Source organism: Suncus etruscus, chromosome 10 (genome assembly GCF_024139225.1).
Source record: "Suncus etruscus isolate mSunEtr1 chromosome 10, mSunEtr1.pri.cur, whole genome shotgun sequence".
In the NCBI taxonomy this organism is placed as follows: Eukaryota; Metazoa; Chordata; class Mammalia; order Eulipotyphla; family Soricidae; genus Suncus; species Suncus etruscus.
The window spans coordinates 43,934,175-43,958,078 of NC_064857.1; the positions used below are offsets into that span (position 1 = coordinate 43,934,175).

General features: G+C 34.2%; 1 protein-coding gene across 1 annotated transcript in view; it reads left to right on the forward strand.

Annotated features, from left to right (window-relative positions):
• NSMAF (neutral sphingomyelinase activation associated factor) overlaps positions 1-18,035 on the forward strand; it is a 1,015,053-nt gene extending 997,018 nt beyond the window's left edge. Inside the window, exon 32 of the mRNA XM_049781950.1 lies at positions 18,026-18,035. The gene's annotated coding sequence lies outside the window, so the exon portion shown is untranslated. The remainder of the gene's footprint in view (positions 1-18,025) is intronic.
• The last annotated feature ends 5,869 nt before the right edge of the window (positions 18,036-23,904 follow it).

The window sequence follows — 23,904 nt, forward strand, 5'->3', positions numbered from 1 at the left end:
TAACATGTCCTTCTTTAGCATTTGCAAGTATGGTCCTTGCCCATTAGCACCACAGCACCTGAGCATTGCTGCATCACTATGTCCCTAGCATTGAACCACCAGAATGGTTGGTTCAGTCATCACCAATAATGAACCAGGTTACCCGAGCACAGCTTGAAGGGCTCATTCATATTAGAATTAAAAATGTAAATGAAACAGCCAAATGCTCTAGATATATAGTATATTGTGTAAATTGCTTTCCTGGATTCAATCCCCAGTATAGCATATAGTACTGAGAATTTACAAAAGAGTGATCCCTGGACACAAAGCCAGAAGTAAACTCAAAACACTGCCAGATATGAACCTCAAACGAAATATAAATAAATAAATCCACAGTCACATAACAAAGACAAAATTGAAATGAAATTTGAAAATTTTCTTTTACACAATCATTTCACTTCTAAACTTCATGACATAGAAAGATATGAATGAATTATGAAATTTATTATAAAATAATGTATAAAAGCAGCCATATAAGTCATAACTCTAATATTTTATTTATTCAATTTCTTTATTGGCTAATCAAGTATTGCTAAGCATCTTTTATTCTAATTTTTTATTTTTAATTATGAGTACAAAGATACAAAGAAAGAGGACAAGGTAAAGTTACAGTGGAAGGACTATCATCCATAAACAGAATTCTCAGAGGAAATCCCCTTGCTGAAACCTTAATTTTGAACTTTCATCCAAAGAACATTAAGACAAATAAAAAGGAACACATGTAAAATTACTTTGTCCTCAAGTCCCCAAATTGTAGTACATTATAATATTTTTAGCAGTACACAAAACAATCTAAAGCCATAACATTCATGTAACTCCTTAAACGTTGAAGGCATAGTATTTGTTTACATTTCTATGCACATGTGTATTAGTTTAAGTTAACCTCAAAAGTTTAAGTGGTTTTTTTTTTTTAAGGATTAGAGTCAAAGGAACACAGTAAAAACGGTGTTAGAGTGGCAATTATTGTTTGCATAGGTCCACCAAAATATGGGGGACATGGAAAGAAAAACCTTGGCCTAAATACAAGGAGACCTACCCCTGAAGTTCCTGGCATAAGACCAACCTTAGATTCCAGGCAAACTAGTTTGTCCCATCCAAATCATTGTCCGTAGTGCCAATACACTTTTATTTTTCACACAGTCTCTGTTGTTGGTATCAGGTTTCTGTATTAAAGATCCTGGAGTCTGCATATCCTACATTGAAGTCAGGATGGTGTGGAGCGTCCTCCAGTTTCACCTCACAATTAAAGGCTAATGCAGAGAGCCCTGGCTTGTAAGCAGGTTGTTGTTGTTAAGTCTTCTCAGTGTTAAGGGAAGTCTCTTTTGAGCAGGTTGATGTCAGAGCAGCTGTAGGGTCTTCCCTGGTAGAGGATTGCTTCCAGGTGATGTTATAGACAACCTTTGATGTTTCATAGATGCCTTCCCTGGTTCAGGGGTGAATGGAGAATGTCCATTCTTCTGAGGCCTGTGCCAGGTCATTATGTCAATGTTCAGGGTGTCCTTTCTTATTTCTTTTTTGTTATTAACTAATTTATTTAAACACCATTGATACAAGGCTATTCAGAATACAGTTGTTATTTTAAAGATACAAAATTATTCATGATTGAGTTCTTTTATACAATGTATAACACCCTTCACCAGTGTGTATTTTCCACCATCAAAATCCTCAGTTTCCCTCTCACCCTCCTTGTCTATATGGCAGTCCCCCCCCCCCCATCTTTTTCTCTCACTTGCACATCTTTTCTTTCTCTCCCCCTTTAAACACTGTAGTTTGCAAAAGTGTTAGTGAGGGTATCATGTCTATAATTTTATCTTCTTGTCCAAATTTAACATTTCCAACTATAATCCTTTCCTATTATTTGAAGTAGTGTTTTGTAGCTTTCTTTGTATAGGTCTTTTATTTTTTTCAAATAGGTTGATTTGAGACATGTGAATTTTGGAGGCTTTTTTAATATATGTCAGTTTTTTAAAATGTCTATTTATTCTCTTTGTATATAGAAAAGTCTTTGAATTTTGTGCATTTGTTTTTAGCCTGTAGAGGCTACAGTTGAGATTTATTGTTCCTAGAAGCTTTTTGTGTGTGGAACCCTTAAGATTTTCTAAGTATAGTATCATACCATCTGTAGATAGTGAAAGTTTGAGTTCTTACTTTTCTGTCCGGATGACCTTAATAGGTTTTATTTGTCTAATTTCTATGACAAAATACCTCTAGTGTTATATTGAATAGAAGTGATGAGAGTGGGCAACTTTACATTGTTCCAGGTCTTAGGGGAAAAAGCTTTTAGATTTTACCCATTATGTGAAATATTTGTGTGGGCTTGTGGTAAATGACTTTGATATATTGGCAAAAATTTCTTCAATTCTCATCTTGTTGATAGTTTTTTTTATCATGAATGTCCAGGGTTCAATCCCCAACATTCTTTATGTTTCTGAGCAGCTCCAGGAGTGATCCTTGAGTTTAGAGCAGTGAGGAAACCCTGAGCATTGCCAAGTGAGTCCTAAAAGGAAAAAAAAATGTCAACAAGGACAGTAAGTAAACACTTTTCTTACTGAGATTTTCTTGAACACAGTATTACCTCTTTCCTTCATATATTTTCTCCCAGATTTATCAAGTACATATATTTATTTTTATCAATTATCACTGTGTACTATAAACAATGTCCTTATCTACTTTTGTTATTTCATTTCTTGAGTGTGAACAGTCATTTTGTTCCTTTCTGAATGCTCCAGATAGTTAAAGATTCTGTACTCTGATGATGTAAAATTCCCTTATTGAATCAATAGTGGGGTTAAATCAGAGGAGACAAATAAATACCATTATAGTATATTTAATATCATGTTGGCTAGACCAATTATTGTGAGAGCCCCTACGGTATACAAGTTATTATTAATCCTAAAAGTTTAAAATTTTCTTTTAAAGAATGAAAACTTCCACAAAATTATTTGCTGCAAGTTTTTTTTAATAAATGGAATGGGGAAATATATAGCTAAGTGAGCACTTGTCTTGCAAAAGGCTGACACAGGATTGGTCCCCAGCACTTCATATAGTTACATGAGACACTAGAAGTTATTCCTGAGCCAGAAATAAACATAAGGGAGTTTGCCTTTCCCCAAATAACTAAGTAAATATAATAAACTCAGAATCTAAAAAAGAAGTATTTGAAGAAAAATCAGACAATTTGGGTTTTTCTATATAGAATTATCTTTTACCATAAGTTATTTTAAAATGACAAGGAGATCCCTGAAAGTTAGTACAGTTGGCACTTGGCTTGCATGTACTTGTCCAGGGTTCAATCCCCAACGTTCTTTATGTTTCTGAGCAGCTCCAGGAGTGATCCTTGAGTTCAGAGCAATGAGGAAGCCCTGAGCATTGTCAAGTGAGTCCTAAAAGGAAAAAAAAATGTCAACAAGAACAATAAGTAAACATTTTTCTCACTGAGATTTTCTTGAAATTCTGGCTAAAGTCAAATTTATTAAATGAAGTGCTATACATTTTTAGATGCATGACCATGAAACAGATTTTATCTTAAAGTAAAAGATACGCATAATGCATTACTGTAATTCTCTGATATAGATAGACAATGAACATTTTTATTTATAAACAAACTCATCTGTAATCATAAAATCTGTTACATTGAGGAACCTGACCAATAGTACTGCAGGTATTGTTTGCTGTGCACATGGATGACCTGAGTTCAAACCCAGCATTCCATATAATCCATTGATCCCACCAGAAATGATTTCTGACTGCAGAACCAGAAATAAGCCCTAAGCACCACTGGTTATGGCTCAAAAGCAACAACAAAAAGTGTGTTACAATTGGTTTAGTTCTTTCCTTATTTTTTAGACTAGAAACAATGTCTTGGTCTTTCAATTTATAACAAGTGATTGCAGAAATTATAAACTAATGAAGATGTCTATTACACATTTTAGAGTTATCTCATAGGACTTTGAATCACTGTTGTTACTTATATAAAAACATTCTCTATATGTTACTGTCTCTTCATTGCCACTTAATTTCTACTTATATTAGTTCTTCACATCAGTTGCTACAGCATTTAAACAAACATGATTAATATGAAGTCACTTAAATATAATCTATTCTTTATTTATTCTTAATTAAGCTGCTGTTTTATTAAAATTTCTTTCTTATTTAATGTATCAATTATCTGTTTTTGAGAGTACTATTTCCTGAATTAAAATTTTTTATCTATAAAGACTTTAAAAAGTCTTACAGAGTTTTTTTAGTAACAAACATGGTTTGGTGAATAAAAGTAGAGTTTTAAAAAATAACTTTAAAGAAAACACTGTATTTTCTTTTTATCATAGATATAAGATTAATAATTAAATTAAGTATTGAAAATATTTTTCCATAAATCTAAAGGAGTTGCATAAGAGATATTTTTGCGATGTAAGACTAAAAGTGCACTTGTCTAGGGAACATAAATCAGTCAGAGAGAAGAACAAGAAGATAGATATATTGTGTCTTTGAACTTAAATGGGAAAATCGGTTCCTCTTATGTCTGAAGCTTGTCAGTGTCCAGGTGGGAACTACCTCATCAATTTTCCTGAGACTCTGATTGGAACTATACCATCAGCATTCCCGGATTGTCTCATGCTGACTCATTTCTTTAAACCATAGGATTCATTAGCCTCCATAATCACAAATATCAATTTTTATAGTAAATGTTTTCATAGAATAGTTCTGATGTAAGCCCATAGCCTGAGAATCAGAGACATATACCATATTTTCGCTCTATAAGATGCACCCGACCATAAGAATACATAGTTTTTAGATGCTCTCCTATCCTACACTCAGGCTTCAGATCCAGGTAGCATTTACCCCATAAGACACACTTGGAGAGGAGGTGAGAAGTGAGTCTTATGGTATGAAAGAAACAGTAGTTCCCATCAAAGTCAACTTGTCAGACCGGAGCAATAGTAAAGCATGGAGGGCATTTGCCTTGTACACGGCCAATTTGGGTTCAATCCCCGGCATCCCATATGGTTTCCTGAGACTGCCAGACGTAATATCTGAGCACAAAACCAGGAGTAATCTCTGAGCCACCAGGCGTGGCCTCAAATTAAAAATATAAAAAAGAAAGTCAACAAGTCTAATACCCAGAAAAAAATAAACACAAAATAATAGTCCAAGACCAGAGGCAAGACAATGCAAAACTTATTTTCAGTTCAAAGAGAGTCAGACCAGAAGAATTCTTTATAATTTGGATTATGGTCAGTCTTTTTTTTTTCATTAGGCTATCAAATTATTTAATATGACCTATACACATGAGAGAGGGAAATCTATTTGACTACTATTTCATTAAATATTTAAGAGGAAAGAAATGAACAGACACTTGATCAAAAATGACTAATAGATACCTAACCATCAGATAAAATGTTCATTAGAACTTATTGTAATCATGAAAATTAAATCAAATAAATGTAATAGAATTGTCTACATTAACAATCTGGACAAGGCGCAAGCAATAGGGCTTATCTAGGATGCACCACGGTTCAATCCCTGGTGTCCCATATGGTCCTCCAAGCCAAGAATAATTTTGAATGCAAGGCCAGGAGTAACCCCTGCGCATCACTGGGTGTGGCCCAAAACAAAACAAGTCTGGGCATAATAAGTACTGGTGAGGATGTGGCCAAAAAACACATCACAGTCAGTACCTATTTTCTTATATATTCTCTGGAGTTATAATAGCCAAATCAGCTAAAAAAATAAAATTAATCTTATGTATTTACTCCTGAGTATAGAAGTCCATTCATTAATGTTTTGTAAAATATGTTGTTAGATTTGTCACTACCAATAAGTTATTAATCCTTCTTAAAAATCAACCTACATGGGAAAATAAAATACATTTATAATTTGGAGACAATAGTATTTAAAAATAAATACATTTTGTGATAAGTAAGAGAATGCTTTTATGAACTAAATGAGAACATAATATCAGTTAAATATTTATGAAACTGATATTTTTATGAAAAGATATATATTATAGAATTGTAATTTTACAAAAATTTGAAATATAAACTACTTTAAAATAACACAGAAAAATTTTACTCTATCATTTAGAATCAATTTTGATCTCTATGAATGTGATATAAAGCTTGACAGAAATTTCAATTCTAGAAATAAAATAATTAGCATTATTATATGGATAAGAAATTACATTTTAGTTACAACTACTTCCTACACACCTCTTGAGTTATACCAAAATTTTTTTAAACTTTAGAAATAATCTTTCTCTAAATGTGACTTCTTTATCTATTTTTCTTTTCTTTTGGTAGTATGATTAAAGTGAAGTAATGATTTAAGGAATTAACTGTCAGAAAATCAAAACCACTTTATATATAGATGGTGATATTTACTGTAAAAAGTAAAACAGAGGATTCCAAGATGGAAATGTCCTATTATCTGTCACTAATATATAGTTAATATGTTGCTTCAACTAAGTACACTTATTGAAGAAAAACAGTTCAGATACAAAAATAAAAAATAATTTACTATTTAATAGCTATTAAATCTTAGTGAAATCTTAAAGACCATATTCTCCCTTAAAACAGTTCTTTTCTTGTTTGTTTCTGTTTCTTTGCTAGCCTAATCCCACTCTGGAGAGTGTACTGAAGACAAATTTTCACACTGTCTCTGCTCTCACATATTTCTTTTTTTTCATTTCTTTTTTTTTATTGAGACCATTTTGAATTATGTCTTTCACAGTTGTATTTCAGGCACATAGTGACAGTGAAGTCAGGGTATTCCCTCCACCAGAGTTCTTAGCATACATCCCATACCTCCACCCTTATCCACCTGGACTGCTAGTGTAACAGGCTCATTTTTGTGTGTAGCTTGCTATAGTTTGGGCCTCTTGATTCTATTGCCGTTGACTTTGGTTTGGGTATTTAGATCTGACCATTTTTTTTAAATTTCCACTCAATACTCTTGAGACCACTTGGCCTCTGGGTCCCATCTACTTTTTTTTTTTATCAATTTATAAGTGGGCATAGAAATATAAGGTAGAACAAGATAATTCATGTTCTATGGTTCTATACAGAAAAAGTTGGAGCCCCTATCTAGAAACTATAAGTAGAAAAAAAATGGGAGGGGGGTCAGATGTGGCCATTTTTTACTTTGCATAGGTTCAGTAAACTTTGGGCAAATTAGAAAGGAAATTCCCTTGGCCTAAGAGATAAGGGTGTCTCTACCCTTGAAGTTTCACATATTTCTAAGCAAGTTTTATTCAATAAAACTCTCTTGCTTAATTAAAATTACAGTGGGTGATAATGTCACATATTTATTACATTTATTTATACATACATATTAATATATTTATTATGCATGTGGCATAATACAGAACAAGAGTACATACACTGACAACTGTTACTCTATTGCTTCTAATGCTATTGCAAATAAATCAGTTTAATATAGTTAATATTTTATCCTTATAATCGAGTATGTCTAGTACACATGAAGAAAATTTGCTCATTAACTTTTTAATAACTACTATTTCAGAATAGTACACAGAATTTGACGTACATAAGAAAAAGTAAATATTATCATTAAAATTTTTAAAAAAATAAAAAATACTTCACAAAATAATGTAAGGAATGGTTAGACCAGGAAAGCTGGAAGACCAGGGAAGTTGAAATAGAATGCATTGGATTTCATTTTTATTAGTGAAAGCTAACTTTATCCAAAGTAAATAGCTTTAACATTTTATTTGGTTTTGGAACATTTATTAAATGATACCATACTGTGCTGGGCTTCACTTTGTGGGACATACTTTATTGTCACAAATATGTTATAACTTTGTATGTGGTACCAGAAACATGATAAATGGACAAATGTCAGGTTGATTGCTTTATAGGGCAGTTCAGCATACAGGATGGAAGATGAATGGATTTACTTCTATGGAAATATTTTTAAAACAGAATGCTTATTTCTTTTCTGAGATAATTTTTACATAGTCTACTCACTCTTATTCAGACTCACTATTACTTCAGCTACTTGAAAAATTGAAATCAGTTCAATTTTACAGCTTAAATTTTTAGTAAAACTGAAGTCATTTCCCAATGTCATTTCACAATACAAATACAGGGATTATCCTTCATTCTACCTGAAAAGAGTATCATTCATATATGGCAAACCACACTTCCCTGGGGAAGTGTGTGCTTTACTGGTAAATGCCCTTCTACTATAACTTTGTTATAACTGAAGGCTATCTTTTAAGACTGTTCTTTTTTTAATTGGGCACAAATTGAAATCTTACAGTAATTAGATCAAGAAAACTTTAAGACTCTACTTGCCTTGGGCTCCATAAGTTCGGGGAAATCTGCCAAAACTCTGGCAGGCAATGTGTAAAAGGGTCATAAAGTTTTCTGAACCAAAGTTTTTCAAAATAAGTACTTTTCCCTTTACAATTTATGGGACTCTTGGGTGTCTTGGGTATAATTCTCTACTTAAAATAGAAATAATTTATGCTGGATAAAGAAAATGAATATAATTGGGGAGAAAACATTACACAGGTGTATTTCCTGCAATAATTCTCAAGAGATGGTAACAAATGAATTTAATTCGCAACTACCTCATATTGCTTTTACAAGGCAATAAGGTAGAAAATGATTCAGACTCAGAAATAGCCCATAACTTACAATTGATTTTTATGAATTAGTAGTAACGAGGCAAATGACTTTAAGTAATACTAGTAAAATTATTTTGGCCAAAAGCTTTAAAGAAATAAGGAAAATGAAAGATTGAAATAAATTTTCTTTTTCTTTTTCAGTAAGAAGCTTGTTATGGAGTAGAAATATAGGAGAGAAAAGGAAAGACTGGGACAAGACAGTGACATTGTATGCTTCTAAAGTTCCTATAAGCTACACCAAACTTACAGTTGCAAACTAAGTTTTTTATTCCCTCTGAGAGAAATCCAGACACTAACTGAGTGGTTTCTACACTTCAGGCAAATGATAAACACCCATGTGGAAATGAGTTGAAAAGGCTGAGGCACCCTCCCATCATAAACTGCACCATCAGCATAATGATGGTGAGCTGAAATATACTTGAGCTGAAATCCCTCATTTTTGGTTTGTACCCGAAAAGTGAAGGATTAGAACCCAAATATAGAGTTAATATTGAAGGCTTCTACCCAAGAAACAGACTACTCCTTCCCCAAAATTGGATTCAGAAAGCCAATTGAGCAAACAACTGTGAAAATAATAGGCTATTGCAAACAACGATACAGTACTTGATTACACTATTCCTCAAGGACTTATCAAAGAAAGAACAGGCAAAAATGCTTAGCTTCCATTCTTTCTCTGGTGAGGTTGATTTTATTCTTTACAAGCTGCTGCTTGATTGTCCAGTTTAATTAGTACATGACTGGGGGCTATCGGTGATTTTCCCTGAAGCCTAGGTACGTTGATGAATGTCCCTTCTGCTTTTTTCTCTCACTTACTCCATTGATCCAGATTGCCTAAAGAATATTATGATGCCTAGCATTCTGGGTTTTGCAATTGCCACCAATGGAATGAATTTACAAATAAACTGTCTCATAATCATTAAGCTTGTGATATTGATTTCCACAAAGAATAAACAAAGAGTAAGACATTTATTATGTGTACACATGTAAGCATTCAAAGGTTTTGATAACAAAGGTGCTAAAAATAATGTCCATCTCTCAGACTATCACTATGAAATATTTGCATACTTCACAAGCTAAAGCCGAGGTGGGGGTGGGAATTATCTTTCAATTAAGTTTATATCAGTGCTGACTGAAATACTCTCTAGACCCAACAGAGCTGATGGGTACTTTTTCATTCTACTGATTTCTTGCTCCATAAAACCAAGTTGCCAATATCTTGCAGAAAGGGGTTAGTCCAAATAAATCTTTAGACTTGCTAAGATTTGCTTTTGTGATCTAATATAAGACCAACCTTAGACAATGAATGCACAATTCTTCAGAAGAATGTATTTTGTGACTATTAAATTGAAGGCTTTAAACATATCTCTTCAGTGAATCTGATATAGTTTTTATTTCATCAACATTTCCTTATTGAACTTTCAATGGGTTTAAGGGTTTACTGCTGGGCACATGCCCATATTATTAAAAATAATCAATGGTAATCAAAATTAAATATAATCAAAAGCAAACAATGCAATTCTTTGTTTTTTTTTTTGTTCTGTTTTTTTTTTTTTTGGGGGGGGGTCACACCTGGCAGTGCTCAAGGATTACTCCTGGCTCTATGCTCAGAAATCACTCCTGGCAGGCTAGCGGACCATATGGAATGTCCGGGTTTGAACCTCCATACTTCTGAATGTAAGGCAAATGCCCTACCTCCATACTATCTCAATTCTTACTTAAAAAATACTAATAGAGGCCTGCCCCTCCCTGCTCCCCGACCCATGCCGAGGCCTGGGAGCCTAAAGCTGGCAGGCGGGCTGGCAGTGGACTGGCTCTAAGGCCGAACGTTTCTCTACCCTCTGCATCCCAGAGAGCCAGAGCTCAAGAAACTGAGAGGGGCGCCACTGGCACGGCCCTGCCCGGCTGCTCTAGAAAACCAGATGGAAACTCACCATAGAACCTCGGAAAATAAAGTCTCAGGTCCGTCTTGAGACGCAGAGGGGCAGAACATATTACGTGGTAACGAAACTATGCCTGCCCAGTGGGGCCCGACTGAAAAATTGTGAGTGCTGCCTGTGTGTGTCTTTCTACTGTCCTGTCGCATGAACCTCTTGGGAGTCCGCAGAAAAGAGGCTCCAGAAGAGCACTTTGGTGCTCTTACTAAGGAAAGAACACCATCGCTAAAAGAAGAAAAACTCACACTAAGAACTGTGCTGGATCACTGAAGCCCAGCATTTCTCTCCAGACTGTCTTCTCTGCTGCATGCTTGGGCCTAAGATTTGATCCTGTGTGAGGCTTCATCCAAAGAGGACTCCCTCCCTTGGAGGCGAGTCGACCCATGCAGAAAGGGCAGAGCCAGAGGAGTGTGGCAGCCTACATCATTTAGCCAATGAATACCACCACAACACATAGAAAAACCCACAATACAAGTGTGAGAATGGGGAAACAACGCAGGCCAGCATCAGACATAGAGAATGAAGATGACAATTCTGATGACCAGATAATGACCAACCAACTAATCAACCTCTCAGATAAGGACTTTAGACTAGCAATATGGAAGATGCTCAACGAACTCAAAGAAAGAATGGATCGAGTTGAACAGAACACTAATAAGAACCAAGAAAATACAAAGACAGAAATCACAAAACTCCAAACTGAAATAACATGTCAACTAACAGGCCTGAAAAACTCAGTAAAAGAAGTGAATGACAAAATGGATAAGCTCTGGGACAGGGTATCAGAAGCTGAGAATAGACTTGGTGCTGTGGAAGATGAGATACATAACAATTCCATACAGCGGGAGAGATTGGAAAAAAAAAACTTAAAGCAAATGAGCAGACAGTGGAAAAATTAGTCAAAGAATGGGAACAGATGAAAATAGAAGTCTATGATAAACTCAACAGAAACAACTTAAGAATCATTGGAGTCCCAGAGACCCAGAAAGAAAATTTCCAGGAAGAATCAACGGTCAAGAACATCATTAAAGAGAAACTTCCAGAGCTAAAGAATATATGTGATCAAATCCTGCATGCTCGAAGAGTACCAACCAAAAGAGACCCCAGAAAAAAATACCCCAAGACACATCCTAGTCACAATGATGAATCCCACAGATAGAGACAGAATTATGAAAACAGCAAGATCAAAAAGGGGAATTACATTCAAGGGAACATCCTTGAGATTTACAGCAGACCTGTCACCTGAAACAATGCCAGAAAGCAGTGGTGGGATATTGTGACAAGACTGAATGAAATGAATGCTTCACCTAGAATACTGTACCCAGCAAAACTCACTTTCCGGTTTGACAGAAGAATAAATGGTTTCACAGACAAAAAAACAATTCAGAAACTTTACAGACTCAAAACCAGTCTTAAGAGAAAAACTGAAAGACCTAATTTAAGACAAGACTAACCAAAAGACACACAAAATTTCAATATAAAGATGGCATTAAATCCCAGGACAATTCTTTCTCTCAATGTCAATTGACTAAATGCACCAGTTAAGAGACACAGAGTGGCTAAATGGATCAAAAAACTCAATCCAACCTTCTGCTGCCTACAAGAAACGCACCGGAATAGTCAGAACAAACATAGACTCAAAATAAAAGGCTGGAGAAAAATTATCCAAGCAAACAACACCCATTAAAAAGCTGGAGTGGCTATACTATTATCAGATAATTCAAACTTTATACTCAGGAAGTTTGTAAGGGACAAAGATGGACATTTTATATTAATCAAGTGGTATGTAGAACAGGAAGAAATCACACTCCTAAACATATATGCACAGAATGAGGGGCCAGCAAAATATTTAATACAACTGTTGACAAATCTGAAAAATAATATCAATAACAACACAATAATTGTGGGGGACCTCAACACGGCTTTGTCAACACTGGATAGGTCAACCAGACTGAAACACAACAAGAACATACTAGACCTGAGGAGATAAATGGAAGAAAGAGGCCTAGTGAATATATATAGGACACTCCATCCTCAGAAACCTGGATACACATTCTGCTTCAATATACATGGGACATTCTCCAGGATAGACTACATGCTGGCACATAAAACATACCTCCATAATATCAAGAGGATAGAAATTTTGCACGCTACCTTCGCTGACCACAAGGGTCTGAAATTATTTGTGAATTCCGAAGGGACACAGAAGAAAAACTTTAACAACTGGAAGTTAAACAGCCTCATACTGAATAACCAGTGGGTCCGAGATGAAATCAAGGAGGAAATCAAAAGATTCCTGGAAACAAATGACAATAATGACACAAACTATCAGAACTTATGGGACACAGCAAAAGCAGTACTGAGAGGAAAATTTATACCTTTGCAAGCACACATCAGGAAGGAAGCAGGGTCTTACCTGAGTAGCTTAATGACACAGCTAATAGAACTAGAAAGTGCTCAACAGAAGGACCCAAAAATAGGGAGACAGAAGGAAATAACAAAGCTGAGAGGAGAAATCAACGAAGTGGAAACCGAAAAAATATTCCGAAAGATCAACGAAAGTAGAAGTTGGTTCTTTGAAAAAATAAACAAGATTGATAGACCACGGGCAAAACTAACAAAGAAAGAGAGAGAAACTTGATAACTCGTATTAGGAATGAAAAAGGAGAGATCACTACTGATATGGCAGAGATTCAAAGGGTAATCAGAAACTACTTTGAGAAACTCTATGCCACTAAAAATGAGAACCTGGAAGAAATGGATAAATTCTTGGAGTCTTATAATCTTCCACGGATGAAGGAAGAGGATGTAGCATATCTAAACACCCCCATCACTATTGATGAAATTAAAAAGGTAATCAAATGTCTGTCCAAAAACAAAAGCCCAGGCCCAGATGGATTCACTAATGAATTCTTTCAAACTTTCCAAGAGGAACTACTACCAATCCTGGCAAAATTCTTTCATAAAATTGAACAAACAGAAGCACTTCAAATAGCTTTTATGAAGCCAACATCACCTTGATACCTAAACCAGACAGAGATGCTACAAAAAAAGAAAATTACAGACCAATATCGCTGATGAATGCAGATGCAAAGATCCTCATCAAAATTTTGGCAAATAGGATTCAATGCCTCATTAAGAAGATTATCCACTACGATCAAGTAGGTTTCATCCCAGGAATGCAAGGATGGTTTAACATCCCTAAATCTATCAACATAATACACAACATCAACAAGAATAAAAATAAAAACCACATGATCATATCAATAGATGCAGAGAAAGCATTTGATAAGGTCCAACACCCATTCTTGATCAAAACTCTCAGCAAGGTGGGAATGGAAGGAACCTTTCTCAATATAGTTAAGGCCATCTACCATAAGCCAGTGGCAAATATTATCCTCAGTGGAGAATAACTAAAAGCCTTCCCTCTAAATTCTGGCACAAGACAAGGCTGTCCTCTCTCACCACTCCTATTCAATACAGCACTGGAAGTACTCACTATAGCAATTAGGCAAGAAAAAGATATCAAGGGAATCCAGATAGGAAAGGAAGAAGTCAAGCTCTCACTGTTTGCAGATGACATGATACTCTACTTAGAAAACCCTAAAGACTCGACCAAAACGCTTCTAGAAACAATAGACTCATAGCAAGGTGGCAGGCTACAAAATTAACACACAAAAATCAATGGCCTTTCTATACACCAATAGTAATAAGGAAGAAATGGACATTAAGAAAACAACCTTATTCACAATAGTGCCACACAAACTCAAATATCTTGGAATCAACTTGACTAAAAATGTGAAAGACCTATACAAAGAAAACTATAAAACTCTGCTCCAAGAAATAAGAGAAGACATGCAGAAATGGAAACACATACCCTGCTCATGGATTGGCAGGTTTAACATCATGAAAATGGCAATACTCCCCAAGGCATTATACAGATTTAATGCGATCCCTCTAAAGATACCCATGACATTCTCCAAAGAAGTGGATCAGGCACTTTTGAAATTCCTTTGGAACAATAAACACCCTAGAATAACTAAAGCAATCTTTGGGAAAAAGAATATGGGAGGAATTACTTTCCCCAACTTTAAACTGTACTACAAAGCGATAGTTATCATAACAGCTTGGTATTGGAATAAGGACAGGCCCTCAGATCAGTGCAATAGGCTTGAATACTCAAAAAATGTTCCTCAGACATACAATCACCTAATGTTTAATAAAGGAGCAAGAAATCTTAAATGGAGCAGAGAAAGCCTCTTCAACAATTGGTTTTGGCACAACTGGCTAGCCACTTGCAAAAAATTGAACTTATACCCCCAGCTAACGTCATGTAAGAAGGTAAAATCCAAATGGATTAAAGACCTCGATATCAGACCCGAAACCATAAGTTATATAGAACAACACGTAGGCAAAACACTGCAGGACATTGAGACTAAAGGAGGAAACTGCACTCTGCAAACAAGTGAAAGCAGAGATTAACAGATGGGAATATATTAAACTGAGAAGCTTCTGCACCTCAATGGAAATAGTGTCCAGGATACAAGAGCCACCCACTGAGTGGGAGAAACTATTCACCCAATACCCATCAGAGAAGGGGCTAATCTCCAAAATATACAAGGCACTGACAGAAATTTACAAGAAAAAAAACATCTAATCCAATCAAAAAATGGAGAGAAGAAATGGACAGACACTTTGACAAAGAAAAAATACAAATGGCCAAAAGACACATGAATAAATGCTCCACATAACTAATCATCAAGGACATGCAAATGAAAACAACTATGAGGTACCACCTCACACCTCAGAGAATGGCACACATCACAAAGAATGATAATAAACAGTTTTGGCGGGGATGTTCATAGAAAGGAACTCTAATCCACTGCTGGTGGGAATGTCATCTAGTTCAACTTTTATGGAAAGTGATATGGAGATTCCTCTAAAAAGTGGAAATTGAGCTCCCATACAATCCAGCTATACCACTCCTAGGAATATACCCTAGGAACACAAAAATACAATACAAAACCCCTTCCTTACACCTATATTCATTGCAGCACTATTTACCATAGCAAGACTCTGGAAACAACCAAGATGCCATTCAATAAACAAATGGCTAAAGAAACTGTGGTACATATACACAATGGAATATTATGCAGCTGTCAGGAAAGATGAAGTCATGAAATTTTCCTATACATGGATGTACATGGAATCTATTATGCTGAGTGAAATATGTCAGATAGAGAGAGAGAAAAATGCAGAATGGTTTCACTCATCTATGGGTTTTAAGAAAAATGAAAGACATTCTTGCAATAATAATTTTCAGACACAAAAGAGAAAAGAGCTGGAAGTTCCAGCTCACCTCAGGAAGCTCACCACAAAGAGTGATGAGTTTAGTTAGAGAAATAACTACATTTTAAACTGTCCTAATAATGCGAATGTATGAGGGAAATGGAAAGCCTGAGTAGAGTACAGGCAGGGGTCGGGTGGGGAGGAGGGAGATTTGGGACATTGGTGATGGGAATATTGCCCTGGTGATGGGTGGTGTTCTTTACATGACTGAAACCCAAACACAATTATGTATGTAATCTAGGTTTTTAAATAAATTATATAAAAAGAAGTGAAGCTAAAAAATACTAATAGAATTTTGTTTTGCGTTGGTTTTGTTGTTGCTGCTGTTGTTGCAGGGTGCAAACCAAGGGCCATTTTACAATGAAGATAAATGTTCTACTCAGTCATATCTCCATTCATGGGGCCAAAGAGAGAGCATGTAGGGAAGGCATTTGACTTGCATGCAGACGGTTGGTGGTTCGAATCCCGGTAGCCCATATGGTCCGTTGAGCCTGCCTGGAGCGATTTTTGAGCATGGAGCCACTGGGTGTGACTCAAAAACAAAAAATAAAAACAAAACAAAAGAAATACATCTCCTTTCACCAGTGTTTTTTTTTTCCAGTAACAGAACAATTAAAAATTTGCAATTATGGAACCATATAAGACCACAAGTAGTGAAAGCAATTTTGGAAAAAAAAAAGCTAGAGACTGTATACTTCAAACTATATTAGAAAGATATAATAATCAATATAATAGCATAACATAAAAACAGAAATCTTTAAGAAACAGAATGAATGATCAAAAATAAGACCATTTAACATGTTAATTCATCATAGTTTCTAAGAGATAGATTATTAAAAAAGATTACTAAAATGCATAATAACCATACAGGATGAAACTTTACCACTATTTTTCTCACTTGCTAATGTTAACTAAAATAAATTCTAGGATCAAAATATAAGACCTATGTTGAAAGTATTGGGCCCAGAGCAGATGGATATTCAGAGGTTTATGAATCATCCAAAAATAGAAGAAAATTACATAAAAACAAAACCTGTACTTTGAGAATATGAAGGACTTTATAAAGAAGCCAAGATCATCTGTTTTCCAGAATCCTACCACAACTTCAGGTAGACCTAAGTAGCTTTAAGACCAGGGCCAGAGACCTAATTCAAAATTTTACAATGATTTTGATATGATTTGCATTTTCTCACAACTAGAATATTTTCTGCCTTAGAAGTAACAATCTCAAATTTAAAATATGTGTTTCTGGACTTAAGTATTCATTCTGGATGTTGCAAATTTTCATATGTCTATCAAAGATAAATGTCTTGTCTTTTTTTTTTTTTACTTGAGTGCATATAATTCGTACCATTCCCCTGTTTATTTGGGAATGGTGGGCAGAAGGAGGAAATTAAAGAAATTTACTTTTTCTACGGGCAATACTAATCTTAAATTCTGAAAATTAAAAGAATATTTTTTCTCCTACTCAGCGATTATTTTTATTTTAGTTGACACCTGTTATGATGAAATTCTTAGAGGAACTCAAGGCTCCCTGACATTAATCATGGCAATTACTTTTTATAATGTGTGAAACAAAAAGAAAAGGCCAAAATTAAATAAACAAGCAAGGAGAATAACATAAAACTAAAATTTCTGCACAGCAAAGAAAACCTTCAAAAATTAAATGAGCAAATTTTGTGATAGAAAAAATAAATTTGATAAGACCTTAAATGATTACAGAACTCAATCAACTCAATAGAAAAATAAATAGCACAAACCTTTTAAATAACCAAAGGACATGCATAGATATTTTTTACTAATCATTATCTAAACAGAGCAAAGAGTTATTAAAATAGTGCTCAAAACATTAATCATCAGGAAAATGCAAGTTAAATCTGAAATGAATTATTACCCATTATCTGTAGAATAAATACTTACAAAAATACAAGATGGCAGCCTTGTTCACGTTGATGAGAACAATATTGAAAAGCAATATAGAAGCTCACTTAAAAATTAAAAATAAAGTGAATATACAATCTAACTCTTGCAGCAAAAGATATGGGGTCCGTAGTAATGTATTTTAGGAAAAAGAGCACCTAAAACATAAACCAGATGAAGACAGAGAGCTGACATAAAAAAATCAGTCAAATAATAAATACTGATGGTGCTTAAGAGACCATATGCTTATCAAACCTAGGTTGGCCTTGTACAAAGCAAACACCAATGTATGTCTAGATATATCTTAATTATAAGATATAGAGCATAAGAACAAATAAACATTATGATAAATTATATATATGAATATATTTTTCATAAATATTGTACTAATGTGTAAAGGATTGAGAAGGTCAGTGAAAAGAAGGAACGTGAAGTGTTTGATTTTAGGATATTTCAAAAGTGATTAAGTAATTTCTTCCCCTGTGAATCTGGAACAATATTATTGTTCCTATTCATTTATTTACTGAACCTTAAATTTAGGAATGAGTAATGTCTACTTTAGGGTTTGAGGTGAGTCATGAAATAGCCCAAACTGGATTATATTCTTTATAAAATTATTTTAAAAGTTTTCTCTATATGATAAGTATTCTCTTGTCATATGTAAAAAGTTTTACTGAACTAATCAACAAGATTATAATTCTTGACTCAATGTGATGGTTTTAATTAACAAAGTTTTTTTTTACACTTTAATTATCATTGCACCTAATGATCTGGGCCTTTCTTTTTTGCCTTTTTCACAGAAATATTGACTGTAATTGTCTCATACTATTATTTTGATTTTTTTCATGTCATTAGAATATAGCAGTCGTATTTTTCTTTAGACAAAACACATTTCTCTGTCATCTACTAAGAAATAAAATGTGTCTCTCCATGGCAAAGTTTAGGCAGGCTTATTTTGTTTTTTTTTTTTTTTTTTTGGTTTTTGGTTTTTGGGCCACACCCAGTAATGCTCAGGGGTTACTCCTGGCTATGTGCTCAGAAGTTGCTCCTGGCTTGGGGGACCATATGGGACGCCGGGGGATCGAACCACGGTCCGTCCAAGGCTAGCGCAGGCAAGGCAGGCACCTTACCTTTAGTGCCACCGCCCGGCCCCAAGGCTTATTTTCAATTATGAAAGATCTGGCTTTCCTCAAATCACAGTGTCTCTCTCATAGTGGACCTTTCTATATGTGCAGGATAAAAAAGTGGAGGCTTTTTTATAACTGGGGAAACTTATGGAAGTACTTACAGTTTGTCTTTTGTTCTCACTGAACATCACATATTTTTTTTTTATCTACTGCAGGAGTCTCATTTTATCCTCTAGTAGTGTCTATAAAAATCCCATTATAACTTGTTAGATTGCAAATGGATTTAGAACTAGTAACTGGACCTGTCATGACTCAGAGTTTATATTTATATTCAGAGCCTTATAGCTCTCAGTACGATATAAAATACTTAAAAAAGAAATTGAAAAATAATTGTTCTTAGAATTGTATTTTGGTTATAATAAATGATAATTTACAAAACCATTTCTCTCAAAATCAATAGAAATAGAGTTTTGGTGTTGATCAATGCAATAAGAATCATATTACTAGTGAATTCACAAAAGAAAGGAGAAATAAACTGGGTGAATGTCCATAATCAAGTTGAATTGCATTCTATTAGCAGTGAAATATTTTTAGTTTTCTTTCAAGGAAACAATTAATTTTCAAAGCAATATTCCTTAAGAAATAACTTCATGTATCATTGCACTCAAAGTTAAAAACCTCTTGTTCTTTCTCCTTGCTAGATTTATATAACTCTGAGAAAAAATTTCTCTAAAAGTTCATGTTTATGTTTTTGTTTTTATTGATATTGAAGTCTCTGCTTCATACATTAAATAATTTAGAGGAAGTTATCATGATAGTAGTGCAGGATTTTAGGTATGGTGGGGAAGATATGGTGGAAAAAAGAATAACTGAAAAGTGTCTCTAAAAAAATAATGAGTCAAAAGGGAATATAGGTAAAGCGTCAGCATTTGAAATGTGGGCAAAAACCTGTCAGACTAGGAAACAAGCAAATCTGCGAAGATTAAAACAATGCAAAGATCATCAAGAATATATTAATAATGTGTCCTAGCTGGAATTTTTCTTTAATTTACAAATAGAAAGCTAAACAGACAAGTTCAGGATTGTAAATGAGTGTTGATTCAGATAGTTGCATTGAGAAGATATATGAAGCTAAGGAAAATGGAAGAGATCATAAAAGATGAAATCATAGAGAAAGAGATGGATTTGAAATGAAATGTTGATGTCAGCTCACAAAGAAAAATCTACCCAAGATACTGACAGGATGTACAAACATGTCACATACTCATCTACACATAGCTGTCCATGAAATATGATGCTGAAATAAAATATAGTCTTTCTCATAAATACTGAGCGACCATAGCCAAATTTCATTCATCCACAGTTTCTTCCTCAGTTCTCTATGAAAAAAAAATGAATCTCCAAGAACAACATGACTCTCTTTCCATCACTTAATTCCTAATTTTGTTTTCTTACTAGTATTGAGTATAGAATTGAAGGCAAGATCAAGAAATCTCTGGAACAGAGGTGGTAGATATTGTACATCCTGTTCCCTCATCAAATCATTTTCTGTTCTATTCATTTATCTCAATTTTATACACAAATTGTACCTCAAACAATTAGCCATTTAGTACTAGTATTATTGAAATCTGTAGCCATTACTAGATTTAAAAATATTGACCACCACAGTCTTAGACTCTGTATTTTTTAGATATTTTTGTATTTTATGCAATTAATTATTGCAGTTGTTTTACAATTGTGTCAGAGCATCTATAAGATATGCATTAAAAACAGTAGCATGACAACAATCTCGTTAAAAATTTCACAAGAAATAATCATTATAATGCATGTACCATAGTAAGAAAAATTCAGTTGATAGCCAACCGCAAAATTTTCAACTCATATAATCTAGAATTAAAGAATTGAAGAGCTTCAAGATTGTTTTGATTGATCAAACATTTCATGAAATAGCTTTTAAAAATTCAGGGCTTGTGTTCTATGCCAGGCGGGATCTCTCACAGTAAAAAAATATTTATTCTGGGCCGTCTTATTACTGGAGGTAAATCAAATATGTTTAAAAATAGCTATATCTTAATTAAGGAAAAAGTGTAGTACTGTGAAGTCTGTACTCCAGATGATGTAACAATTATATTAAAATATCTTTAACTTTATCTCATAGTTTAAATCCTAATTTTATATATTTACCAATACTATATTCTTTGACTGGATATTTGTTTTTTTAAGCAAATGACTTTTGGAAAGGATAACATATGGAGCATTAGCTGCGAGCCATGCAGTGTTTAAACGCTGTATAAATCTCCTATGATTTAATGCTTCCATCAGCTTTATAAGGGAGGCACTAACTTTACCAATGAGGAAATTAAGTTTCAAAAACCTCAGTTATCAGTAATTTAGCACAAATATTTAGCACAGCATCTGTTATTTAGTACAAGTAACATAGTGATAAATTGTGATCTTATTCTCTATCTTGAAAAGGAGATCAGTCTTCTTAAGAGATAGCATCTGGACAGTGTAAGTTTCAGGTGAATTTTCCCTTTCTTATAGTATGTTTACAAGATCTATTCTCTATGTAGCAGTCACATGAATGTAGTCGGAGTCTTGGACTTGGGGTGTGAGTATGTGATTCTACTTCCATTTTACTCAGATTGACTGAACTTGAATAGATATTCCAACACTTCTAAGTGAAGATCTTCAGACTTTCTAGGCTAACAGTCTATGACCTTCATCCTTCACTACATTGTATGTTACTTGTTTTCTGGTCTCAAATTTTAATATGTTCTTTTAATGATAAAAATAAAAAATAATTGTTGTACTTCCTTTACTTGCTTTGCTTTTATAAAAGATAATTCATTTACTTAAGCACCGTGGTTAAGAAAATATTTGTCATTGGGTCATTGGTTTACAAACATGGAATGTACGCCACACTTTATCACTGCAACCATCCTGTCACCAATGTTCCCCATTCCCTTTCCCCACCTGTCTTTGGGACAAGAATTCCACTTCTCTCTCTCTCACTATCATTATCATAGTAGTTGTCAGTGAAGTTAGTGCTCTACTTGTGCTCATCACTCTTCATGGCAAGCTTCATATCATGGGCTGGTTCTTCTGGCCCTCATCTCTATTATCTCTGGATAGCATTACACTCCTGTCCTTTATTTTTCTTATATCTCACAGATGAGTGAGACTATTCTGAGTCGACTTCTCTTCTTCTGACTCATTTCACTCAGCATAATAATCTCCATATCAATCCATTTTAGGAAAATTTTATGACTCATTTTCTTCACAGCTGCAGAATATTCAGTTGCATAGAAGTACAACAGTTTCTTTAGCCATTCATTTTTTGTTGGGCACCAGGGTTGTTTCCAAATTCTAGCTATAGTATTGCAATGAACATAGGAGTGCAAAAGGCTTTTTGTGTTGTGTTTTTGTGTCCCAAGGGTATTTTCCTAGTAGTGGTATTTCTGGATCATAGGGGAGCTTGATTTCCAGTTCTGAGGAATATCCATATTTTATTTTCTAGAAAGGTTGAACTAGATGGTATTTCCACCAGAAGTAAATAAGAGTTCATTTCTCCCCACATCCATGACAGCACCGGTTCTTCTTGCTCTTTGTGATGTGTGTCAGTCTCTGTGGAATGAGAGAATACCACATTGTTGACATGTGAATACATCATCTCCCTGCTGAGTAGTGATTGGAGCATTATTTCATGTGCTTTTTAGCCATCTGCAGTTCTTTTTTGAGGAAATGTCTATTACTTTCTTCTCATTTTTTGATAAGGTTTAATGATTTTTATATTGAGTTCTCTCAGTACTTTTAGATATTAGAGATATATAGATATTTAGATATATATTATGTGTTTAGATATATTAGATATTATTCTATATTTAGATATTAATTTAGATATTAGCTCCTTATTAGATGGGTATTGAGTGAATAGTTTCCCCTATTCTGTGGGTGTCCTCTGTATCCAGGAGCTTCTCAGTTTAATTTAGTTTCATTTGTTTATCTCTGGTTCCACTTGTTTGGACAGTGTTGTTTCCTCCTTGAACATGCCTTTAGTATCAATATCAAGGAGTGTTTTTGATCATGTTTTCTTTTTCTTCTTATTATTGTACCCTACTTCTCTTTAATCATCTTCATTCTTTAGAACTTTTCTAAATGTTTTGAAGTTCCAATTAATAAATTAGATACATAGTTATAAAAGATCCTGAATCACTTTTAATTTATCAAATTTATTCCTTGACAGTTGTCAGTCAGGCATTACACTTCTGAAACTAAATACACATAAGAGAAAAAATAAAGCTCACTTAATATCTTCCTTGTTGGTTACTGATATAAGTGACCTAAGAATTTGACTCACTATTTTTGCCAATGAGGCTCTCTGCACTTTTTAAGGTACATAACAAGTACTTAATTTGTATGCACTCGAATTTCATGGATGCCACCGTTTAGTTTCCTTCCAATTTCTTTGGAGATTAGTGAAATAAGAATTGCAAATGTGTAAAACTCCTTCTAGTTTAAATTTGGAATCATGAAGTCTGCATTCTTCAGGGTAAAATTATAAAGATGTGGTAGCAACCTCACACAACTTTTCAATAGGCAACTCCTGTTGGAATACTACCTCCAGGCAGGAATAATTGCCCTTATTTAATAAAAATGACACGACTGCACATTATCTAAATAGTTTCTTAAATATTTAAAGTGTTTGAATTCTATAGAGAAGGGCTAATATGATGAATTAGAATTGAACTGAGTATCACCTCTAATGGAAATGTTACAACAATAGTGTCAATAGGAGTGAAATTCTGAACAGCTGTATCATGTCAAAAATTTCTTATACCTGCTTACAGACTAATGTTATCTTAACCAATATATCAAAAAATTA